At 46.0% G+C, this 25,264-nt stretch overlaps 1 protein-coding gene across 3 annotated transcripts in view; it reads right to left on the bottom strand.

The window, feature by feature from the left end:
* Positions 1 to 25,211, bottom strand: part of PACSIN2 (protein kinase C and casein kinase substrate in neurons 2) — a 136,641-nt gene extending 111,430 nt beyond the window's left edge. The window contains exons 1-3 of one of the 3 annotated variants that reach the window (XM_049115764.1): positions 25,098 to 25,190; positions 21,555 to 21,647; positions 21,182 to 21,266 (exon numbers count right to left, since the gene is read on the bottom strand). The gene's annotated coding sequence lies outside the window, so the exon portion shown is untranslated. Of the gene's footprint in view, positions 1 to 21,181; positions 21,267 to 21,554; positions 21,648 to 24,819; positions 24,888 to 25,097 lie in introns of those variants that run through there. The other 2 variants (XM_035721778.2, XM_049115766.1) reach the window with 2 other exon arrangements.
* Positions 25,212 to 25,264: the final 53 nt, after the last annotated feature.

Raw genomic sequence — 25,264 nt, 5'->3', positions numbered from 1 at the left:
TGCTTCTCTATGAAATCTCTGATCCCTTTCTGCTGGGAGTACACGTTCTCTCTGAAATTATCTACCATTTTTTATTTTTTAATTTTATTTATTTGAGAGAGAAACAGAGCAAGAGAGAACACAAGTGAGGAGGAGAGGGAGAAGCAGGCTCCCTGCCGAGGAGGGAGCCCAGAGCAGGGTTTGTCTATCCCATGGTCCTGGAATCATGACCTGAGCTGAAGGCAGATGCTTAACCAACAGAGCCACCCAGGAGCCCCTATCTGCCACTCTTTATTTTGTGTTTTAGTTACTAAAATACAGACATGACCCCCACTAGGCTGGAAGCTTCCTGAAAGCAGAATTCCGATCTAATTCATAATTTACTAAAAGACTCCCTTGGCATATCAACTGCACATGGCAAACAGACCCACATGCAGCCCGATGTGCTAAGCCAGTGTTTGTCTGTGTAAATTAATAACGCAAAAGCTCCTTTAAAATGGAGTTGGGAAGTTCTGGCAGGGGGAGCTCCCAAGCTCTTCCACTGGTTAGTCAACTGCAGATCCAACAGCAAGAGATGGACTTGACCTTACACAGATTTGACCTGGCACATGTGCTACTCCAGTGAGAGGAAGAGATGCTTTACTTCTCCATCAAGGGCTCAGCCAATGAAAAACCACCATACTTTGAACTCCCAGGTTACTCCAATGGAATTTTAGTTTATAACAACCTTCCCAGCTTACCCCTTTCTCCTTTAAAAAGCACTTACCTCTCCTTCATTCCCTTGGACTTGCCTCTGATTTTGCCAAAGCTTGTCTGTCTGTCCCAAATTGCAATTCTCTTATTCTCAAATAAACCCATCTTTTGGTGGTAAGATAACTGGGAGTTTTTATTTTTAAAGTAAACAGCCCCAAACGTATTTATGCCAATTGCACCTATAAACATTTATGTATAAAAGTAAGCATTCATATATGGATATACACATACATGTATATACATATACACACACACTCTCTTAACTATGTAAACTCATGTAATAACTCCACAGTAGTTTCTATGAAAATCACAAGTTGCTAAATTTTTTTTTTTAACTTTTATAAACTCTAAATTACAGATGTGGGTGACACAAATAAGACAAGTATAAAGGATTGGGTGAAAATCTAAAAATCTAGAATTTAGCAACTCAAGTTGCTTCATGCATTGTATTAGTTCTCAATCCTCTTCAAGCAAAACCTGAATATGGAAGACAACAGGTTATGGGTATGGTTTATGCAAGAACACAAAATAGTTCTGATCTGCAGATTCAAAGTAAAAGAAAATGTCAATAAATGATTGGCACGAGATACACTTATGGTTTTTTTTAATTAAAAATAAAATGCCTAGGGATTCCTAGAGTTGTAGGGCACAATCTTCTTTGAAACCATGAGATTTTAAGATTGTCAGAAGATAATTCCTACCTATTCTGAGTCTAAAACTAGTGTTTTGGTATAGCCTTCAATAAAAGCATTAATAGCGGAGGATGTGTTAAATCTGGATAAAACCGAGTATTGGTGGGGATCCCTGGGTGACTCAGCGGTTTGTTTGGCACCTGCCTTTGGCTCAGGGCATGGTCCTGGGGTCCCGGGATCAAGTTCCACATTGGGCTCCCTGTATGGAGCCTGCTTCTCCCTCTGCCTGTGTCTCTGCCTCTCTCTCTCTCTGTGTCTCTATGAATGAATGAATGAATGAATGAATGAATGGATAGATAGATAAATAGATAAATAAATAAATAATCTTTAAAAAAAAGACCAGGTCAAAAAATAAAAAATAGGGATCCCTGGGTGGCTCAGCGGTTTAGCACCTGCCTTTGGTCCAGGGCGCGATCCTGGAGTCCCGGGATCGAGTCCCACGTCGGGCTCCTGGCATGGAGCCTGCTTCTCCCTCCTCCTGTGTCTCTGCCTCCCTCTCTCTCTCTCTCTCTATGTCCAACATAAATAAATAAATCTTAAAAAAATAAAATAAAATAAAAAATAAAAAATAAAAAAAGACCAGGTCAAATTAATAAAAGTACCTAATTCAGAATTCTCAATTTCCAATCTGAAAGAAAAGCCCCAGGCTTCCCTGAAGGTACTCTGATGTTGATGTTATTAGCCTAATAAAACTCTGCTCCCAGCCTGTGTTTGCCCATATCCCCAAAATGAATCTGGGGAATGCAGTGAGAACTCACCTGCCAGGGACAAAAGCATGATGGCTGACCCAGGACAGCTGGGTAGCTACACCTGTTGCAAAGATGGCTCCAAGTGGAAAAACCACTCCCTTTACTCAGTGCTCTAGGGCATCTAGGAATAAGGAGCAAAGTACACCAGAAGGAGAACTGGAAACTAAATTTCTCTTACCTCACCTGTGTCAAGAGTTTGCAAAGCTGTGGCAGAATTTCACTGTTACAACCTGGGGAAGGGCTGAACACCTCCTCGTTACAGAGACACAGGTCTCCTCCCCTTGGCGCATCAAGAATGCCACCAATTTAATAATGATGAGAGTGTAAAGCCAAGCTGTTATGACAGACTACTCCAAAAAAGGCAACTGCTTGCCCAAAAAAGGCAAGGTGGGGGTGGGGAAGATAGCTGGAAAACAGAGGTGGGGCCAATAACTCATTTTCCTTATTCTACATTAAATCCTAAAAATGGATGTATGTTGGTTTGTTTGTTGAGGTAACCAAAAGTCAGGAAAGCCGGCTGCTTCCTATAAAAAATGAAATCAGGAAGTGTGTGGGAACAACATGACCAGAGGGAAGCCCTCTCCTCTTTCAGCACAGCACACCTCTCACAACAGGATGCTCACCCCCAGAGCTACTTCTCTGGGCTCCACACTCCACTCAGTAGAGCCTGAAGATGGGTACACGTGGAGGCTCCACGGGGGGAACTCTAGGTCCCCTCCCCCGACCCTGACCACAGCCAGACCCAGTTCCAGGGCTCCACAGGGCCACCCTATACTAACCAGCACCCCCAACCAGCGACACCATGCACCAGCCCTCAGTCAACCCCTCAGAAGGGTCCATCTGGTTTTGAAACACTCACAGACACAAACAAGTGAGCACAATGAATTGTACCCTCCACACCCCCACCACCACCCCCACACACACCTGCTATCCAGCTTCAGCTGATTTGACCTGTGTCCACCTCTATACCACATCATATTCTGGAGGAAGAGTCGAGTTTGAAAAAAAAAAAAAAATCCTTGTAATCTGGCAAGTGCCCCCACACTACCCCCACCCTGGATTTACTAAACAAAGCCAGGTTCCCGCCCCAGGCTCCACAGCCCTATCTCCACTTGAAGCAATTCCACCCACATCCACCTCCACCATGCCCCGCCTTGCTGTAGGAATGCAGGACTGACTTGTCCACTGTGGGTCCACAGAGAGCTGCTGGCTGCCTGTCTCCACACCCACAAGACCAGTGCAAAGGACACATCTAGGTCATCTTGACTGAACCTCAGGGTCTGGCCCACTGCAAATGTCCAGAGCCAGGAGGCTGGAGCTGTCATTTCAAAATTGAGGATTCTCTTGCTCTGTAATCTTGATCAAGCCACCCCAAGTCAATTTCCCTTTTCCCAGAACTGATACAGAAAAAAGAAGTATTCGACAAAGGAGAGACATGAAAAAAAGACTAGGAGCTCCACTGGGAGACTTAAAAGAAGGAAATGATAGCTGGCAAAAGAGAACTTGCCCAACGGAAAAGGAAAAGCAATCCAAGCTAAGCAAAACGATCCCGCTGTTGTAAGCCACAAAGCTCAGCCACAGAAGTGGTCAGCAAGTCTGGCAAACATCCCAGCTATTTAGGAAAGAGCAGTGGCCACCCAGCTGAAACACCCACAAGTATAAATCAAGGGCAGCATCAATATGGCTCAACAAAATTGAAAAGAGAGACCTTTCCAGTCGTGCTACTAGCAGAGCCCCTTGGTCCCACTCCTACGGCATCTCAGATCCTGCACCCTGACTGCCCATCACACCACACGTTCATGGAGGCCCTGTGACTGGGGAGCGTCTGCAGCTCTATCCGTGCCCCACCAGTCCCACAGAGCAGGACAGAGCCATGTACTTCACAGCATTCAGATGAACACAGGACATTTATCAGTACTGACAACCCAATGCAGAGCTGTGTGAGCAGAGGCCACATGCTCACATCCCCAGCTACGCTCACTGCTCTCTGCAGCCTGGCACAGATCCACTGGACACTGAGAGAGGGGTCTATGCCAAGGAGCTCAAAAATATGTGGCACATCTACCAAACCCACAGCATAAGTCAAAGACCAAGAGAGACCAACTTTAAATCCTGGCTCTGTACTTACTAGCTACAGGACCGTGAACACGGTCCTTTTTCCTCTCTGGAGCCATTTCCTTTATATATAAAAAGGAGATAGTGGTATTAGTCCTGAAGCACTACAGGGAGAGTTGGATGGACTGTATGTGCAGTACCTACCACGTGGTAGGTGCTGGACCAGTTACCACAGTTATCATATGGGCTGGCTAGCTTTCCACAGAGGACTCCAACTCAAACCCCTAGGTGACATCCCTGAATACAGCCAGCTTTTTCCCTCAGGAACCTCACTGGCCAATCACCATGGTGGCTCAAGACCACCCACTTTGAGTTAGGAACAACAGCTACACACCCCACTGGTGCCATGTTCAGAAGTCAGGCACGTGCCAAGAACAGGAATGGACCACAGCCAAATAAAACTTTAACTCATTTTCATAAAGATCCAACTTAACCTTCTATTTCCCTTACCTCCCTCCACTACCATCCCCAAATAAAAAACCAGACAGGTGAGACTGAGGAACCCTGCCTCCCAGTAACTCAAGGGGAAAATATATTCTGCAATGAACTGAAAATTTAATTCAAAAGTTCATATCTCTCACCAACCCCTATGAGGCCAGCCTCAAGGTCCACTGGCCCGAGGTCTAACTGCTCCTAGGACACAGCAGCTCAGGAATAAAATTGTGTAGTCATGGCATGTGGACTAGAGTGAAATGCGGCAAAACATTTCTAAATACCTCTCTGTACTAAATAAACACAGTTAACGTTTTTCATCAAACTTTCTTCTCTTGGTGAAGCCCAGGTGGCTCAGTGGTTTAGCACCGCCTTCAGCCCAGGATATGATCCTGGAGACCTGGGATCAAGTCCCACATCGGGCTCCCTGTGTAGAGCCTGCTTCTCCCTCTGCTTGTGTCTCTGCCTCTCTCTTTCTGTCTCTCATGAATAAATAAATAAAATCTTTAAAAAAAGAAAAAAAAAAAAAAACTTCCTTCTCTTTCAAAAAGAGACACCAAACTACACTTAATCCATGTTGGCTCCAACATTCCAAAGAAACATTTTCAAAAATTCAAATTATTTACTGAGCTTGCCATAAAAATTATGCCATCATAACATTTGGGGGGAAAAATACACAAACTTAAATCCATGATCTAAAAGACGGTCAAAGAAATAGTATGTTTCTTAACACAATAGAAAAGTTAGTCTCAAAAAAAAAAAAAATCTCAAAGAGGAAAAAAAAAAATCTACATAAGCCCAGCTCAGGATTTAAAGAAAGATGCAGGCAGCCCAGGTGGCTCAGCGGTTTAGCACCGCTAAAATCTTAAAAAATAATAATAAATACTTATTAAAAAAATAAAAATAAAAGAAGACACTTTTTTTTAAGATCACGCCAGGATCACACCCTGGGCCAAAGGCAGGTACTAAACCGCTGAGCCACCCAGGGATCCCTTAAATACACCTAATTTCTGCAGTTAATGTCACTTCCCCTATTTAAGGCAGCCCTGAGAATTGAGGGTCTGCATATTACTCACACATTCGTTCATGCCACAAATGTCTACCTGCCTCTTATATGCCAGCACAGACCTAGGAATTGTGGATTCCAATATAAAAGGCAGGTAGATTCCAATAATAAAGCCTCCACCTCTCCGAGCTTCCAGTTCAGCAGACCAGCAGGTAGTCAGGCAATCATACCACATATGAGAAGCACTGGGACAGGTAAGGGTCTGGTACTCTACAGAACCAGGGATGGGATGTGTAAAAGTAGTCCTGAGTTTTGAAGGATGAGTAGGAGTTCGGCAGGCAAAGACTGGACAAAAGGGCACTTGTGGCAGAGATAACAGGATCTCTGGAAAGGGAGAAACACACAAGTTCAGTATGGCAAGAGATAAGGTTGAAGGGGTAGCCTGGGGCCAAATCACAAGTTTGGACTTTATTGTGATGGCAACAGGGAGCCACAAAGAATTTTAATCTTGTCAAACAGCAGCCCAACTGTTCCCACTGCTGATAAGGACTCAGAAAAGAGCACATAAAACACCCTTTCTATTTTGGTTCAAAAGGGTTAATGAAAAATGTTAAACCAAATCCCTCCTCCAACATTCAGTAATGTAATGATAAGCATGGCCCAAAGACCTTTCACATCTGGTCACCTAATCTGCACCTCTTTCCTCATCTGTAAAATGGGCTGTAGATCCCACCCCCCTGCCACCCCACCATAGGATGTTGTAAGGATTAAATGGGTAATGCATACAAAGGATTTAGAGCGCAAGAGAAGCTCACCTGTTGTTAAATGCTAGTGATGGTATTAGGAGTGTCAGTACTAGTAGTACCAGCAGTACACAAGATCAACTGTGCACAGGTCAAAAAGCAGATGAAGAAGACTTTCTGGCTACCTGTGAAGCTGCTGCATATCAGTACCAAGGTGGAGGCTGCTCAGACCCCTTTGGGACTGAAGGGCAAAGAAGAGCAAGCACCCCTACCCCTCACACACAGTCCTAAAACTGGGCTAAGGGCCCTCAGTCTGATACAGGTACAGGTCACAGCTGCCAGCCCACACAGATGGTGAATGACCCCATTCACCTTCCCACATCCCTAGTCTGGGCCCCACCTCACCCACACAGGCACAGAAGGCTTACTGTCCCCTCATCTCCTTGTATGTAGAAGGCCTCCACAATCACCTCTACACAGGAGACACTGCCCAGAACCTACCCACCAGAAAGTCCTTAAAGGCTCTATACCCAGGGCTCTGGAAAACCCAGAATAGAGGAAGAGATCACAGGAGACCCCAGCACACTTCCCCCAGCCCCTCTCACACCTGACCCAGTGAGAGGGCCTCTGCTGTCAAGGGGCTTAAATCACAAGTGAAATGAAGAAAAGCAAGTCTGCATAAAGCTGATAACTAATAAGCGTTACAAAAGGGAGGAGATCTGTGTGCCTAGAACCACAATTCCTAGACCTTTGGATTTCACTAAAAATTTCCCCCAAAATTTGGGGGACTTTTTTAAAAACCAGTGCTAAAACAATTGGATATCTATCCACATGTGAAACTATAAACAACATTCCATACCTTATACCATACACAAAAAATAACTCTAGATGGATCAAAGACCTAAATGTAAAACCTAAAACTATAAAGCTTCTACATAAGATATAAGAAAATATGTGTGAGGGGTACCTAGGTGGCTCAGCAGTAGAGCATCTGCCTTTGGCTCAGGGCGTGATTCCAGGGTCCTGGGATCGAGTCTGCATTGGGCTCCCCACAGGGAGCCTGGTTCTCCTTCTGCCTGTGTCTCTGTCTCTCTCTGTGTGTCTGACCCTGGATTAGGCAAAGATTTTTAACTATGACATGAACCAAAAAAAAAAAAAAAAAAAAAAACCATAGAAGAGACTTCATCAAATTGTTTCAATTTCTGCTCTTCAAAAAACACTTGTTAACCAAATGAAAAGAGGGGCACCTGGGTGGCTCAGCCATTGAGCATCTGCCTACAGCTCCAGTCAAGATCCTGGGGTCCTGGAATCAAGTCCCACATCGAGATGCCCACAGGGAGCCTGCTTCTCCCTCTGCCTATGTCTCTGCCTCTCTGTTTCTCATGAATAGGTAAGTAAAATCTTTTTTAAAAAATTAAATAAAAAAAAGAGGCTGAAAAAACAAGCTACACACCAGGAGAAAATATTCACAAATCAGGTATTTGATAAAGGACTTGTATCCAGAACAAAAAAAATCTCAAAAATAAGTAATAAAATAAGCAAACCAACTTTTTTAAATGGGAAAATGATCTGTATATGTGCTGCCAAAGTGAGCACTAGGTAAATATGAAAAGGTGGCCAATATTATTAGTCATTAGGGAAATGCAAATTAAAACCACAATGAGACACCACTACAGACCTACAAGAATGGCAACAATTAAAGACAGACTATAGCAAGGATTGGTGAGGACATGCAGGAACTGGAACTCTCACACACAGCTGTGTGTGACATGGTGTGGCACTTTAGAAACACAAAACAGCTTGGCAGTGTTTTAAGAAGTTAAACATTACCATTCACCCATTCCACTCTAGTATTTACCCAAGAGAAATGACAGCTTATGGACAAAAACTTATACATAAATGCTCACTGCAGCTCTACTTGTAATAGGCCAAAACCCCATATAGCCCTAATGTCCATCAACAGATGAATGAGCAAACTGTGGCAAAACCACACACTAGATGAAAAAGAATGAAATACTAATAAATGCTACAACATAGGTGAATCCCAAAATAATTTTGCTGAAAGAAACCAGACTAAAACACAAGTACATAGTATAGGATTCCATTTCTGTAAAACTCTAGAAAATACAAATGGAAAGCAGACCAACAGGTGCCTAGGAGTGGAGAGGGGCAGATGCAAAGGACTAAAGAAGCTCAGAAACACTTTTGAGGGTGATGGATAGGTTCAATATCTTGATGATAGTGTATTAACAGGTATATTCATATGTCAAAATCTATCAAACTATAAATTTTAATCATATCCAACTTTCTGCTTGTTAATTGTACTCAATAAAACTATTTAGAATTTAGGAGGAATAGGGACATCTGGCTGGGTCAGTGGGTAGAGAATGAGACTCTTGATCTCAGAATCGTAAGTTCAAGCCCCATGTTGGGCATGGAGCCTATTTAAAATTAAAGAGAATAAAATTTGGGAGGAGAATAACATAAAGCTGCTTACTTTTTATTTTGTCAAATAAAAATACTCTTTTAAAACTACCAGTTTGGGGCACCTGGGTGGCTCAGCCAGTTAAGCATCTGCCTTCAGCTCAAGTCATGATCCCAGGGTCCTGGGATAGAGCTCTGCGTTGGGCTCCCCTGCTCAGCGAGCCTGTTTTCTCAGGGAGCCTGTTTCTCCCTCTGCCTCTGCCTGCTGCTCTGCCCCCTTGTACTCTCTCTCTCTCTCTTAAATAAATAAATAAGTGATCCCTGGGTGGTTCAGCGGTTTGGCGCCTGCCTTTGGCCCAGGGCACGATCCTGCAGTCCCGGGATCAAGTCCCACGTCGGGCTCCGGGCATGGAGCCTGCTTCTCCCTCCTCCTGTGTCTCTGCCTCTCTTTCTATGTATATCATAAATAAATAAATAAATCTTTTAAAAAAATAAATAAAACTAAAAGATAGAATGGCCATAATTTTCTGCTAAAAGAGAGCCCTTCCCAAGGAAAGGTAATTGCTAATCTTAACATATAAAAACAACACAGTCCAGGATCCCTGGGTGGTGCAGTGGTTTAGTGCCTGCCTTTGGCCCAGGGCGCGATCCTGGAGACCCGGGATCGAATCCCACGTCGGGCTCCCAGTGAATGGAGCCTGCTTCTCCCTCGGCCTGTGTCTCTGCCTCTCTCTCTCTCTCTCTCTCTGTGTGTGTGACTATCATAAATGAATAATAAATAAAGTAATTAATTAATTAATTAAAATAAAAACACAGTCCTTCTTTTTCTCATGTTGGTGACAACACCACTTCAAACCAGCTTTTGTGACCCACTGAGCTAGGGACACGGAAGGCTGAACAATCCCTCAGGTAGTTCCCAGGTTTATTTTCATCTTCAACCTAGCAGTTGCCCCTGGAGGGGAATTACCCCAGCTCCAGCAGCACTGGCAAAAGTCATGTGTACAGTGGGACACTGTCACTGGAGCAGTGACACAAGACACTGTGTCCTCCCCTCCCAGAGGACAAGAAGACACAAGAAGTGGGTGCCCCACCTGAGTGGCTCAGTGGTTGAGCATCCGCCTTTGGCTCACGGTGTGATCCCGGAGTCCTAGAATCAAGTCCCACATCAGGCTCCCCACAGGGAGCCTGCTTCTCCCTCTCCCTATGTCTCTGCCTCCCTCTCTGTATCTCTTATGAATAAATAAATAAAATCTTAAAAAAAAAAAAAAAAAGTAGTAGTATGTGCCCTAAAAGTTTCCTAGAGCACTGCCTGGCTGCTGAAGAAGTGAAATGCCTTGTTTCTAGAAGAACTATTTACCCCAAAGCCAGAGTATCTGTGTTTTGCTGCAAGGAAAAGTTTTTTATGTCAACATTAAAACTGCTCACTGGGAATCTTCCAGGCTAAAGTCCATTGAACTAAAGTGGAAATAAAATAAGACCTCTAAAAAAGACCACAATATAGGCTGGAATCTTCTGATGCTGTGCCAGAATGCTAACAAAATCCAAAAGATCTCAACTTGTCAAACCCTAAAAGATCTTAGATAAAATGGAACACTACAAGTGATCCTTACCATCTGTGACTGGTTTAGTGGCAAGAACAGCTGAACCTCTGGAACCCACCTCTCCCAACCCCAGCTGTCAAACACGGAGGGATCTCTCCCAGCTCTGCAGGGTGACAAGAGCAACAGAGATGGCAGGGCCAAGCACACTCAATAAATAAGCATGGAGGGATCCCTGGGTGGCGCAGCGGTTTGGCGCCTGCCTTTGGCCCAGGGCGCGATCCTGGAGACCCGGGATCGAATCCCACGTCAGGCTCCCGGTGCATGGAGCCTGCTTCTCCCTCTGCCTGTGTCTCTGCCTCTCTCTCTCTCTCTCTGTGACTATCATAAATAAATAAAAATTTAAAAAAAAAATTAAATAAATAAATAAATAAATAAATAAGCATGGATTCTGTATTTCAAGAAACCAAATATACAATGAATCCAGAGCAGTGCCCTGTACCACAAGACCCCCACATGCAATCATGGAACACTCCAGCCAACACACCCCAGCTCCTTCCACGCATACACTACCTGTACACAACAACCATTTGGCCACCTCTCAGCTTTAAGCGTATATACTCAGAGGCACAGTCCGCCCTCAGTAGGACCCAGCCAGGGAAGAGGCCCACACGGTTCTTATAAGTGGGTCTCAGGGGAACTCCAGGATCTCTATGTCCATGCATGATCTGGAAGGAGAAGCACGGACAGGTTCCAGGTAGGCACAACCCTTGGCCTACCAGCTTGGCCTTTCAGATTCCTCACCCTGTGGGGAGAGTCACATTGGAAGAAAGCCCCAGGGAGAAGTCCCATGGACCCAGTATAGGACAACACTGATACACATGTGGAAGGTCTGTGGGTCCACTGCAGCCCCTGAACATCTGCCCCCAACCATTGAGAGAAGCCACACAGCTGCCTCCCCGACTCAAAAATCCTACATATTCTCTCATCAGCCACCCCCACCTCCCTGCACCCCTACCACTTCCCTAACCTCCATGTTATTGGACATCTGGAGTCTTCCAACCCTGCCTCACCCCTTTAGACCAGAAACTATTTATTCATTCATTCATTTATTTATTTATTTATTTTATTCATGAGAGACAGAGAGAGGAGAGGCAAAGACACAGGCAGAGGGAGAAGCAGGCTCCATGCCAGGAGCCTGATGTGGGACTTGATCCCGGGTCTCCAGGATCAAGCCCTGGACTGAAGGTGGTGCTTAAACCGCTGAGCCATCAGGGCTGCCCTAGACCAGAAACTATTTAGAATGCCTCCCCAACTCCCTCAGGACCTGACTTCCAACAGTCATCCCTTAGGTGCATAGACAAGGGGATAACTTCCCTCTCTCAGCCTCAGGGCTGCTCCTGCTCCAACTAACCAGGAATAATAACTGGACACTGCAATGTTGAGTTAGCACAAGCAGAACCCCGTCCAACCGCTCCTCCATGATATGAGCTGGCTGCAGAGAAACCTAACCCTGGCATGTAGCCATGTTTCAGAATAACCCTAAAGGTACAGTTCTGTGTTTGGCATGAAGTTGTGGCAAGCCTGAGAAGGAAGCAGAGCTATAAAGTTATTAAATGTAAATATTTAAAGAACTAGCAGCTGTTGATGCCAGGAGGATGGCAGCTTGCAAACTTCCAGTCAGAATAATGACTGTTATGTCAGGGGCTGAGTCCAGATCACAGATGCTATTTCATTCCACCCTCTACAGAGGATACAAACTTTAAAAGCAACTTACTCTGTCCACTGGGCAGGGCCTTAAAAATTAAAACAAGAAAACAACTGTCTGATGTGGGAAAAACAGTGTGCCTATAAGTCTCTTTTCTTGTTTTTAAAGATTTTATTTACTCATTTGCTACAGAGAGTAAGAGAGAGAGAGAGCACACGCATGAGCAGGGAGAGAGGCAGAGGAGGCAGAGGGAGAGGGAGATTCCTCGCTGAGCTGGAAGCCCCAATGCGGGGCTCCATCCCAGGACCCGGAGATCATGACCTGAGCTGAAGGCAGACACTTAACTATCTGAGCCACCGGAGTGCCCTAAATCTCCTCCTCCTTTAAGCCTAGTACTAAATAGTGTGCATTTCATTTTTTTTAAATAATGTGCATTTAGAATGCCATTTACGAGGCAATTGTTTGGGACCCAGGATGAGGTTATGCAATTCTGCTAACAGTAAATACATATATATTTGGTAACTCCAAGTGTCTACAATGTCTACCATGTGAGGGCCTGAAACTAGGCTCCAATCACATTTCCATCCTTGAGCAAGGCAATTTGATGTGACAGTCAGACAAAGATTACATTTCTGACTGCTAAGGGAACCAATCAGAGAAGGGAGGTGTCCAGGACAAAATGGGCACACTTAACTTTCTGTTGGCATTACTGATGAGCCCTCAGGCCTAGCTTGCTGAATTCCACAACCCCAAGCTGCTCACTGATGGAACACACAGACCCCAAGGCCTAGCTAGGAGGCTGGCCACTTAACCTAAGCCCACTTTCCACCTGTCAAACCAAGTTGTTGTAAGGATAAGTGAAATCGTGCGATGAAAAGTGGGGCACCTGCCACAAAATAAGCCTCCATAAATATTACATTTTTAAACATCATTATGATAATAATTAAGCAAAAAAACGAGTTCAGATGGGGCAGCAACCTGCACCCTGTTGAACCCAGAATGATGCTTGAAAGACTGCTAAGGAATCGCCTCATGGTCAGTTATCAAAGGGCCTGTCCTGAAGTTAATCAGTCCCCCACATGCCACGCACCCAGTCAGGGCAGCCAAGCAGACATTTCTCAGGAAATAAGACAGGAAGTGTGGGAAAAGAGAAAAGGAAGCTAAGAGCATGTGCCTCTAGGGCTTGGTGGTTACCATCCAGCTTGGCTGAGAAGCTGCAAGGATGCCAGAGCCTTCACCAAACTCCACAAAAGGCTCAGCCAGTTGCCAAGGCAACAGCCAACTTAGGCATATTTAGGCATCTGTGGAAACCAGGGCAAAGTACGATTTCCATACCTGTGATTCAAACACAGGCTGCCAAGCACAGAGCAAAGCATGACTCTAAAATTTGGGTTTATTGACAGAAGAAACGTGGGTGGGGAGGGGCAGCAGGAATCGCATCTAGCAGAGCAAACGCAGTCAGGCTTCCATGCAGTGCCAACAGCAAAAACCACTCGAGTGTTGTCTAAGAGGCAACACTCCCATCACGCTTCTGTGTTGTTTGTGATCATTTCCTCTTATTTCTACCTTAGCATGTAGTAATGTCTTCTGTTTTGTTGTGGATGTCAGCCTTTCTTAACTAGGATAAGAGGAACCAAGAAAAAAGTCTTTGTCGTCCGTCCCCCCCCCCCCCCCCCCCCCCCACAGCCCCACAGACCAGAGGGCTAAAAGGAAGCAGGCCGGGCCTAACTGAAGCCCAGCTGATGGGAGGATGTGCTGGGGGCACAGCGGGAGTCCAAGGCAGAGGAGGAGGCCTGGAGGCCCAGCACTGCTCCCCACCTGAGCCCCTCCTCATCCCTCATAAGCATGTTTTCTTTTACGGACCCTGGAAAAGGAGCCATCAGGAAAACAGGACTCTGCTCAATCTGAGGGTAGATACCAAAGGGACAGTGGCTGATGAGAAAGTGGGAGCCAGCCCATGCTGAAGGGACACCATGAAGAAGAGTGAAGGACAAAGCAAAGCTTCCCAACAGAAAAACAAACACAAAAACAAGAAGAATAATAAGCACCAATGCTATAAACCTCTTAGTACGTTCTCTGAGATGTTGGTCTCTAACAGGGCTTCTAGAAGCTGTTACACAAGGCAAAATCTGCAGGATCCCTTGATCCCCAGGCTGTCCTGCCACACCAATGACTCTGGCGGCAACAACCTGGCAGTGTCCTTCCTTTTTTTAAGATTTATTTATTTATTCATGAGAGACAGAGAGAGAGAGAGAGAGAGAGGCAGAGACACAGGCAGAGGGAGAAGCAGGCTCCCTGCGGGGATCTCGATGTGGGACTCCATCCTGGATCCCGGGATCACGCCCTGATCCAAAGGCTGAGCCACCCAGGCATCCCGACAGTGTCCTTCCTGATATACAATATGTAAATGAGGAAAAGAAAAAAGTTCAAAGAGATGCTGTGGTTCTGAGTATCAGGATGGCTAGATTGAGGAAGGGATGCAACCACATTTATAACCTTGGGAATGTAGAACATGAGCTCAGGTGATTATAAATACAGTAGTAAGGCTTTTTCAAAGCCTGTTTCTTGCTTATGAAAGGAGAGCATCTAAGTCAAGTAAAATGATATCCAGAAACCTAGAAAGGAAATGTGACTCATTTGAGAAAACCTCATGAAAGTTTCTTATCTCACAGATACTTGGAAGTTCTAGAGGCCAAGGCATCTTAAAGAGAAAGAATCTTTCAATACTTTCACCTATAAACATCAGAAAAATAAACCCACAAGCAACAGAGGAGGTATTCAAAACACTCTAAAATGTTCATACCCTTTAATCCAGGATTTCTATTTCTGAGAATTTATTCCCAGGAACTAATCACATAAATGAAAAAAGGAAAATGAAGTTGCAAACTACAGACTCATCTACAATAGCAAAAAAAGTTGGAAGTTACCTAAAACAGCCAGCATTTGGAAAATGGTTTAATCCCATTACATCCACAGGATTATGCAATCATTAAAAGTCTTATTAAAGACAACAGTAAAAAAAAAAAAAAAAAAAAAAAAAAAACAGAAAATACCTTATAAAATATTTCAGTGGATCTGAATACAAAATCCGAACAGCAAAAGATTAGTGAAAGGAGGTGTGTAGTTGATGCAGGCTTCAGAGCTGCTCTTCTATTGACAACCTGAATGCCCTTGGACTTGGCACATGGTCTCACTACCTGCAGTGTCCTTGGGTTCAAACTAGTAACCTCAGAGGTAGACAGAGACAATGCACCGAAGCCTGGAACAAAGCAGGCAGCTCATAGGTGACAGCTACTCCACCTAAGGTACATTAAAAATCTCTACGCATGTGCAAGGTAAAACACGAAGAGCTCTTTATTCAGAAAATCCTGTTTTCTACATTGCACCTTCAATATTTAAAAGAACTAATAATAATGATAATAATAAAGTTAATAAAAGAATGGGAGGAAAAAGCCTTTTGACAATTATCACAAGCATAAAAACCATCCTCTGCTCTAATTTATAATTTACCTCAACTAATCTTCATTTGATATCACAATGTCAAATGTGAAGATCTTTCACAATTTTTCATAGTGCAAAATGAATGCTCTACAGAAATGTAATTTATTCTCCTTCAACTCGCTGCTTCTGAACAGCATATGACACCTTTCAAAATACAGCCAGTGGAAGGTAAGGAAAGGGTGCACCTAAGCCAGGAGCTCTGGAATTCCCGAGCATGCTGCTTCCCCCTCTCACCAGTCGGGAGCAGGACACGGGCAGCAGGTGGACAGGTAGATAGAAGACGCATAGACCGTGGACAGGTGGATGATGGCCACCATGCTGATCACACACCAAGCAGCTGGGCTGTTGAGAAGCAGCTCCTTTTTTCTGCCCTCCTCTCCCTCCTGGGTAACTTGCTAACGACTTTCAGGTTATCTTAACCAAGTTAGTGGCAGGTATTATCTTAAAACAAAAGACCACTTAACTTGTCTCTTCTGTTTCTGAGAGGTGAGGAAGATTAACGTTCAAAAAAATGTATTTTCATACAAGGGCGAGTGACCCAGAATCCACTTATTCAAGGCAGCAAGATAACTGACAAGAGTGTGGCTTCAGGGGTACTCGGCTGGCTCGACTGATAAAGTGCACATCGCTTGATCTTAGGGTTGTGAGTTCAAGCCCCAGGTTGGGCCTGGAGCTTACTTTTAAAAAAAAAGAAAAAAGAAAAAAGAATGTGGCTTCAGAGTCAGGCTGAGGGCCAGCTCTGAAGGTGACCCTGTGAAGATCACTTTATCTCTCAGAGCTCTGACTTGCTTATGTGTAAAACAGAGTTAACACTATCTTATTGCAAGAATGAGTAGGAATGTAAAGCTTCTTGTTCAATCTCTCAGAAATCCTAGAACCTAGACGCCTGTCCCAGATAGTGACCCCCCACCCCTGACCAACCCCCACTGTTACAGGCCTCCTCACTGACACCTGGCCAGACTCCTTAGCTGATGCTGCTGGTGCAGACATCACAATTGCTTAATTAAAACACTGTCATGTCCAAGCTAAATAGCACCCAGGCAAGTCAGCTCTATCCTCCAGCAACCAGTCAGCTACAAAACCCACTAATAGCGGGCTTGGAGGTCTGTGCAGGGAGCATAGCCTGCTCTGTGGTTCCTCTGAAGACCACAACTCACACAGACTTGGCATGCTCAGTTGGCGACAACATAATTGGGTACAATGGAACACAAACAGTTTAAAATATGAAAATGTTCACAAACTATGGTTTGGGCATCACTATAATAAAATTTCATTCAACTGAATAGGAAACTTCCAAACACTAAGCACAGTTTATTCTATATATTAAAGACCGCCTGCAGGCCCCATCAGAGGCCCCATACCTAGCCTGGGAGCCCAAATTAGGGTGGAGGCCTGTGTGGGGTCATGGTCAGTTCACCTGAGGCAAAACCACCAACCCTCCAGGCCTCCATCTTTTTCTCCTTTGAATAAGGAGGAGGGAAGCCAACCAACACGGATGCTCTGGAAACAAAATGCAAGCTATGGGAAAGTTCTGGTAAACTGTAAATGCCTATACAACCAAGCTGTTTATATATCTATATACTTATTTTCATTATGAAATCAAGTTATTACTTAAATAGTAATTCTAAAAGTAAAAGAGTAATGGTACAGTCTGGGAAACAAAGAAACTTTCCATTAGTTTCTGCAACTTTAACTACTATTGCTGTATATATTTAAATATTTTACACAGATGAGGAGTCTATATACACCTTACAACTTGCTTTCTCAAGTCTTGATATTTTTCATCACTTCAGCATGAGCCATCATCACCCTCACCACACACCTCCAGTCACAGTATCAGCCTGTCATCCCAGGTTCAAGATTTCTATAACCTAGAACATTCAACTCAGGCACAGAATCACCAACTCAGAAGGAGCAAGGCTTTGGTGAAGCTGGGTCGCTCCTCACAACCCAAAGACAATAGGACCACCCTCAGGCCCTCAACCCACCAGAAAGGGCAGAAGCAAGCAGAAGCAGAGGGGTGGTGAGAAGACAGGGGAGGGACCAGGCCTGGCAAGTGCCAGGATGGGAGGTATCCCAAGGAGGGCCAGAGGCCTCACCCACATCAACAACCCCGACATCATCCCTACGACCCTGAGTCACCAAAGAAAGGTCCAAATATGGGATCCCTGGGTGGCGCAGTGGTTTGGCGCCTGCCTTTGGCCCAGGGCGCGATCCTGGAGACCCCGGATCGAATCCCACATCAGGCTCCCGGGGCATGGAGCCTGCTTCTCCCTCTGCCTATGTCTCTGCCTCTCTCTCTCTCTCTCTCTGTGACTATCATAAATAAATAAAAATTTAAAAAAAAAATTAAAAAAAAACAAAAGAAAGGTCCAAATAGATTGAATATACTTTGGCTGAAGAACACATGGTAGGAGGATTTTCAACAGAACTGGATAACATAACATCAAATGAAGCACTTTAACAGTGCATTTTACTTAATTAGCAAATTCACTTAAGTAGACATTGTACTTTGAGCAATACCAAAGTTACTCAGCCAGCACTATGGACCTGGCACAGGAGCTGACCTCTCAAGGTCCAATACCCCATACTGCCCTCCCTCAGTCGTATGAGGAAGGGGCTGTCAGTATCCTGGTTCTGAAGACATTAAAGCATGCGCCTAGTGAAGGCCACCTAGGGGGCACCTGGGCGGCTCACTGGTTGAGCATCTGCCTTTGGCTCAGGGCATGATCCCGGGGTCCTGGGATTAAGTCCCACATCACACTCCCTTCAAGGAACCTGCTTCTCCTTCTGTCTGTGTCTCTTGTCTCTGCCTCCTTCTCTGTTGTCTCTTATGAATAAACAAATAAAATCTTAAAAAAAGGGGATCCCTGGGTGGCGCAGCGGTTTGGCGCCTGCCTTTGGCCCGGGGCGCGATCCTGGAGACCCGGGATCGAGTCCCACGTCGGGCTCCTGGTGCATGGAGCCTGCTTCTCCCTCTGCCTGTGTCTCTGCCTCTCTTTCTCTCTGTGTGACTATCATAAATAAATAAAAAATTAAAAAAAAAAAAAAAAATCTTAAAAAAAAAAAAAAAAGGAAGGCCATCCAGTTATCTCCTGGTAGAGCTGAACTCAAACTGAGGCTGTGTGACTCTGAAACCATGTTACCTCCTATACTTTACTGCAACATGACCTTCTGCAGGAACCAGTGGTGAAAGTTACCTACTGACTTCATGGATATGTGAGCAAAAACCATGAGGGAAAGGCAGCAGAACCCAGGAGCCACTGCATTATCAACTAAAAATGTAAATGCAGGCAAAGAAACTGAGGCAAGACTGCTGCCAATCCCTCTGGAAGCCCTCTCATTGGAGCCACTGCTCCAATACAGCCACTGCTTCCTGGAAACTTTGACGTCAATCTTGGAGCCTCCAGGGGCACCTCCAGTGATCCTTGTTAAATGAGCTACCTGAGGGCAGCTTGGGTAGCTCAGCAGTTTAGCACCACCTTCAGCCCGGGTCGTGATCCTGGAGACCTGGGATGAGGTCCCACATCGGGCTCCCCGCAGGGAGCCTGCTTCTCCCTCTACCTGTGTCTCTACCTCTCTCCCTGTGCCTCTCATGAATAAATAAAATCTTTTTTAAAAATTTAAAAATAATAAAATAATAAAATAAAAATGAGCTACCTGAGACACATGAGTGGCTGAGTGGTTGTGTCTGCCTTCGGCTCAGGTCATCATCCCGGGGTCCTGGGATTGAGTCCCACATCGGGCTCCCTAGGAGCCTACTTCTCCCTCTGCCTGTGTCTCTGCCTCTGTCTCCCGCATGAATAGAGAGAGAGAGAGGGAGAGAGAGAGAGAGGCAGGCAGAGACACAGGCAGAGGGAGAAGCAGGCTCCGTGCAGGGAGCCCGACATGGGATTTGATCTCGGGTCCCCAGAATCACGCCCTGGACCAAAGGTGGCTCTAAACCACTGAGCCACCTGAGCTGCCCCTCAGGAGTGAAATTAAAATAAAAAGCAGGCACTTCAACATTGGCACCCTAATGGAGTTCACAAGTGACAGCTCTGCCACTCTACCGATATTTAAATCACAGGCAGGAAGCTACTGGAAGAGAAGAGCCAATCTAAGGATGCAAGTTTCCTGGTTAGAGTAGGGCTTGTAAATACCAGCAGAGCTAACGAAGAAGGCATTATGGCAGATCATGTGTTTAACTGGACACCATCCCAGCAAGGTGGCAGCAACCTAATGCTTACCCTTCGTTGTGGGCCTTGTCCTCCAACAGCCTCATTTCCTGACCAGGCTTCTATTTTTTTGGTGACTTTCAACTGCTTAATGCTCAGAATTCACTGCTGCTTTTAGCCTCTACCAATTCCTCCCGCTGGGGAGCAATGCATTTAAGGAAGCTGACATATGGCACCAAGCTTTCTGTTCAATGTCAGGGAGATCGTGCATATCTGCCTCATTCTTGCAGGTATCCTACAGAAGTGCATTGTGAAATGAACAAATACCTTTGTCCATGTCTGGACAATGAATAATAGTACCAGACGTAACATAACAGTAAGACAAGACCATACATAGATTCACACCACATTGAGTGATACCTACTGTATACCACCATCCTATATTTCCATGAGTATTCAAATCACCTTTACTATGATGATTCATCAGTAACAAACCACCAACATCTGTGAGTCTTTAAAATTCCATGTTCTTTTGCATACATGAGCTCTAGCTGAGACTCTTGTGCTCTCTTTAACAAAAAAATCAGTCCCTACAATACTTAGAATCTGGCCAGAGGTGACAAGAAGCCACTCTTGGATAGTCATAGTCATTGGCATAATCCACGTCCAACTCTCAAACCCACCCAGCTATAGGCCCAGAGAGGAGCCTCACAGGCCGCAAGGGATGTCTCATCTGTAAGTACACATTTGGATAGAAAAGTCCAACATTTGGAGTTTTCACTTAACATTTATTTTACAACTGCTTCAAGTGCTAAGCAACTGAGAAGTAATCACTTCAATGTACCCTTTAATCAATAAACATTAAACAAGTCTGCTCAAAGCACCTAACTCCTACAAATATGTCCCTATGAAAAACATGGTAAGAAAAAAATAACAAAAACAAAATAAGTATCCTTTTGACAATCAGGCAGGAAGGTGTTTAGTGATCCAAATTTAGACAAAAAAAAAAAAAAAAAAACAGCCCTTTCAGCAGATGAACAAATAGTTTTCTCTACAAGTGACACATTCTGGGATATTTACACTGGCAAACATAACTCATAACAACCACCAAGGAAGCAAAACCTAATGGAAAAACCCCAAGCTGGCAATCAGGTACCCCAGTTCTGGTCCCAGGACAAGCCTCTGGCTGTGTAATTCCACCAGAGGTGTAGCCACCCTGCCTGTACCCCTTTGATCATCACAAGAAGGAATATCCATCGCCACCCATGCTGCTCAGACGTTTTAAGAACAAAAACCCAGAGGTGAAAATGCTTTAGAATGTGTCCTCTATAAATACAAGTCATCATTATTATTAGCTCAAAGATGACCAAGAAAATAGGATTACAGAATATCAGCGATGAGAGGGAGCTTAGAGATGAGGCAGTCCTGGAGTCTTCAATCTGGGCCGGGCCTCTGAAACTGCGTGCTTTCTGCAAAGAAGCCCACAATTTTTATCAGATTCTCAAAAGGTGAAGAACCTCTCAGCCCCTCATCTTACAAATATAAGAACTGAGACCCTAAGATATGTGACTGTCCTAGGCCTCGAGGTTAGTGAGGGAAAGGCAGGCCCAGGGCTCCTCATCTCCATCCACAATCCTCCCACCCCACCATCCCACATTTCTAGGGAGGAAAAGCACCACACAAATCTCATACAGCCACAGAGTGTGTTACACAAGCCACCACACATACAGTTGCTAAACTCATAGCAAAGTTTCTACCCTCAGCTTTCTCAAGGCTTCTTGCTGAGGTCTTTGCTGGTGGAGACGGCATTTTCTTCATTTCTGTATCCTTCTCTCTACCTAGTTCAGTGCCTGCAGCCAAGAAACACTCCAATGATTTTCTGATATTGAATTTTCTTAACGAAATTAAATACACACAAATATATGTCAAATATATCTCAATTAAAAAATAAAGATTTCGGGGCACCTGGTTGGCTCAGTCAGTGGAGCATGTGACTCTTAATCTTGCAATTGTGAGTTTGAGCTCCACATTGCGTGAGGGCTTAAAAATAAAACCTTTGGGACACGTGGATGGCTCAGCAGTGGAGGTCTGCCTCCAGCTCAGGGCGTGACCCCAGGGTCCTGGGATCAAGTCCCACATCAGACTCCCTGCAGGGAGCCTGCTTCTCCCTCTGCCTGTGTCTCTGCCTTGCTGTGTCTCTCATGAATGAATGAATAAAATCTTTTTAAAAAAACTACAAACAAAATAAAGATTTTATTCTAGAAAATAAAAGAGATTACATGGTGCTATTTTATTAAGCAAACGAATGTGAAAAAAAAAAAAAAAAAAGAATGTGCAATCATGGGAACAAAAAGAAGTCAATAATACATAAAGTAGGGGCAGCCCCTGTGGCTCAGCGGTTTAGCGCCGCCTGCAGCCCGGGGTGTGATCCTGGAGACCCTGGATCGAGTCCCACGTCAGGCTCCCTGCTTGAAGCCTGCTTCTCCCTCTGCCTGTGTCTCTGCCTCTCTCTCTCTCCTCTTTGTGTATACTCATGAATAAATAAATAAAATCTTAAAAAAATAATAATAATAATACATAAAGTAGACACTTGTTTTACATGCTTTTAATCAAACTACCAACACATGTGCCACTGTCCTTCAAATAGTTATCTTTGGAACTACACATATGCCAAGAATGTTGCATGGTACAGAATACTTCTGAGTATACTTTGAGAATTCCTCTTTTAAGACTGTCTCCGGTCAGCAGACAGAACATAATCATCTGAATACTAAATATTTGAAGGAATTCCTACAGAGCCATCCCAGAGACCACCACTGGGACCCATCAGGAGTCAAGTTTCAGCCACTACGATGCTTTCAGATATGTGAAGGATCATTGCCAGGGCCATAAAGAAAGGTCTCTACCTGTGGAATGTAAACTGACTTCATAACTGAGGCATTGCTGCACTGCTCTCAGGTATGCCTCTGCAGTTCCAAACAACCTAATTGGGGAAAAAAACTGAGCCAGCACTACAGCTCACATGAATGTAGTCATTACCTCCATAATCTAAGGTGGCCTCCGCAAAGCGGCCATGACAATCTGATGGCAGATAAAGCAGGCTCGAGTCAGCTGGGAGGTTCAGGTGAGGGTGGCCAGAAAGCACTTGGTAAATGCTACCCATTCTCTAAACACAACGCACTATTACTGTTATTAAGGAATTACTGAAATCTTTTGATATTCTATAACATCCTGGAATCAACGGATGACCCTGTCAGAAGCAGGAATCCAGTCTACGCAGACTTTCAAGTGAATAGAGAAGAAGATGAAAAGATAAAGAGCAAATGCCCCTCAGCTCCCACCTGAGAAATGGTCTGGCTGTCAGAGATCTGCATTGGGCATCCAGGACTAGGAAAAGACAAGCTCATCTCCCCGTGGCAGGCTATGTCCAAAACCCATTGTTTTTGACATATGCATACTTTTCGGTTATTTAAACATTATGACCTCTCATATATTTGAAACTAAAAGTAATAAACTTCCAGTTCCCAAACAGCATGAGCTGAGCATGCCCTTTCCATTGAAATTAGTTTTTATTCTTCTCCCAAAAAGTGAATCAAGAGTGCAGACTTGGGATCCCTGTGTGGCGCAGCGGTTTGGCGCCTGCCTTTGGTCCAGGGTGTGATCCTGGAGACCCGGGATCGAATCCCACGTCGGGCTCCCGGTGCATGGAGCCTGCTTCTCCCTCTGCCTGTGTCTCTGCCTATCTCTCTATCTCTGTGTGTGTGTGTGTGTGTGTGTGTGTGTGTGTGTGTGTGTGACTATCATAAATAAACAAGAAAATTTAAAAAAATTAAAAAAAAAAAAGAGTGCAGACTTAATCGCTCTTCTACTCCTCTGTGTTATGTTACTTTCCCAAGTAATAAATATCAGCAGCCTACTGGTCAGTTTCTTTAAAGCTTGAAGACAATGGCCACAAGAAAATCACACACCGCAAAAAAGTGTTCGATGTAGTGGCCTCATATCTGAACTAGTATAACCTCATCAAGGACACTGATTGCCAAGCTCCAAATTAAGTTTAAATGCACACAGATGAGTTTCCCGTGTGAATCACGAGAAACCCAAGTTGCACTGGCTCCTATTCAATGCCTGTACGTGGAGACTGCAAGCAGGCTTGTGAATCAAGTGGAGTAAGAACATCTGGGGCAAGAACAGGAGGGCTGGCGTTCAGCAGCGCCTACCTGGTTGGTCTCCACGCCCAGGGCTCCAGGCTGGCAGCCCCAGGAGGTTTAAAACAGAACCTCGGGCATATAACTGCAGAGGAGCGAAGGAAGCTGTGAGCTCACCGTCAGCAGCTCAGGTTTGAATTCTTTAAGCTGTTCTCTTGATTTTCATCAGGATAGCCAGGGAGTGTTTGGTAAACAGTGTAATGAGTAGCCCTGGAGATTCTGGGCAGCCTACCCTCCCTTAACCGCAAAAACACAGAGGGCAGTTGCAGTAGAGGAGGGTAGACCCACAAGTGCTTACGCGCACCCCACCTTGAAGGCCATCTTTCCCTGGGCACCCCACCGGAGAGCAGCATCCTGCAGCTGTGCGGGCCCCAAGGACGCTGCGCGCTTGCTCTCCCGACCAACTCCCTCCGAAACGAAACTCTCCCTTCTCTGGGGGGAGCCCCAAGCACTGAAATTACGGAGTGGCAATCGCTACCCCTCCAGCCCGGGACCCCCTCCGGTGCCCTGGCAGGCTCCGAAACCCCAGAGGAGAGGAGGCGCCCGCGTTTGTAAGCATCAGGGAGTCTGGGGAACTCCGAGGGCGGCACGGGCCGACGGCCCCAGCTCTCCTGCGCGTCCCCCCGGCCCTAGGACCTGCTCGCCGGGAAGGCCTCGCCGCCCCGACCCCCGGGGCGCCAGGAGGGACGCGCCGACCGAGGGGAGGAAGGAAATGGAGGGCGGCCGGCAAAGCGCCCCAAACAGGCTCGTCCGCGGCTGTGCGCCGCCCGCCCCCGCCGCCCCCCGGACCCGGCCCTGCCCGCCCGCGGGCGCTTACCGGCCACACCGCTGCCCCCGCGCCGCTCCCGCAGCCGCCCCCGGAGCCCCTCGGCTTCGCCGCCGCCCCGGGGCGCGCCCGCGCCTCCTCCCCCCGCGACCCCCGCCCGCCCCGCGGCCCCGGACACGCCCCCTCCCACGGCGACAGGAAGTCCGCGCGCCGCCCGCAGAGGCTGCCGCCCGCAGAGGCTTCCCCCCGCCGGGCGCGGAGCGCGGCGGCCTGACAGGGCTCGGCCCCCGCGCCCCCGCGCCGCCCAACCGTCGCGGCGCGCCCCTCACCTCGGCCGCCGCTCGCTTCTCGACTCGCCGCGCACCCCGCTCCGGCCGCGACCGCGTCTCCGGCTCCCTCCCTCGCTCCGGCCGCGCTCCTCCGCCCCGCCCCGCCCCGCCCCGCCGCGCCCGCCGCTGCCGCCAGCCCCGAGCGCCCCGCCCCCGCCGCGCCCGCC

Source organism: Canis lupus, chromosome 10 (genome assembly GCF_003254725.2).
Source record: "Canis lupus dingo isolate Sandy chromosome 10, ASM325472v2, whole genome shotgun sequence".
Classification (NCBI taxonomy): Eukaryota; Metazoa; Chordata; class Mammalia; order Carnivora; family Canidae; genus Canis; species Canis lupus.
Note: the sequence above shows the minus strand (reverse complement) of the source record. Positions and strands in the feature narration are given on the sequence as shown.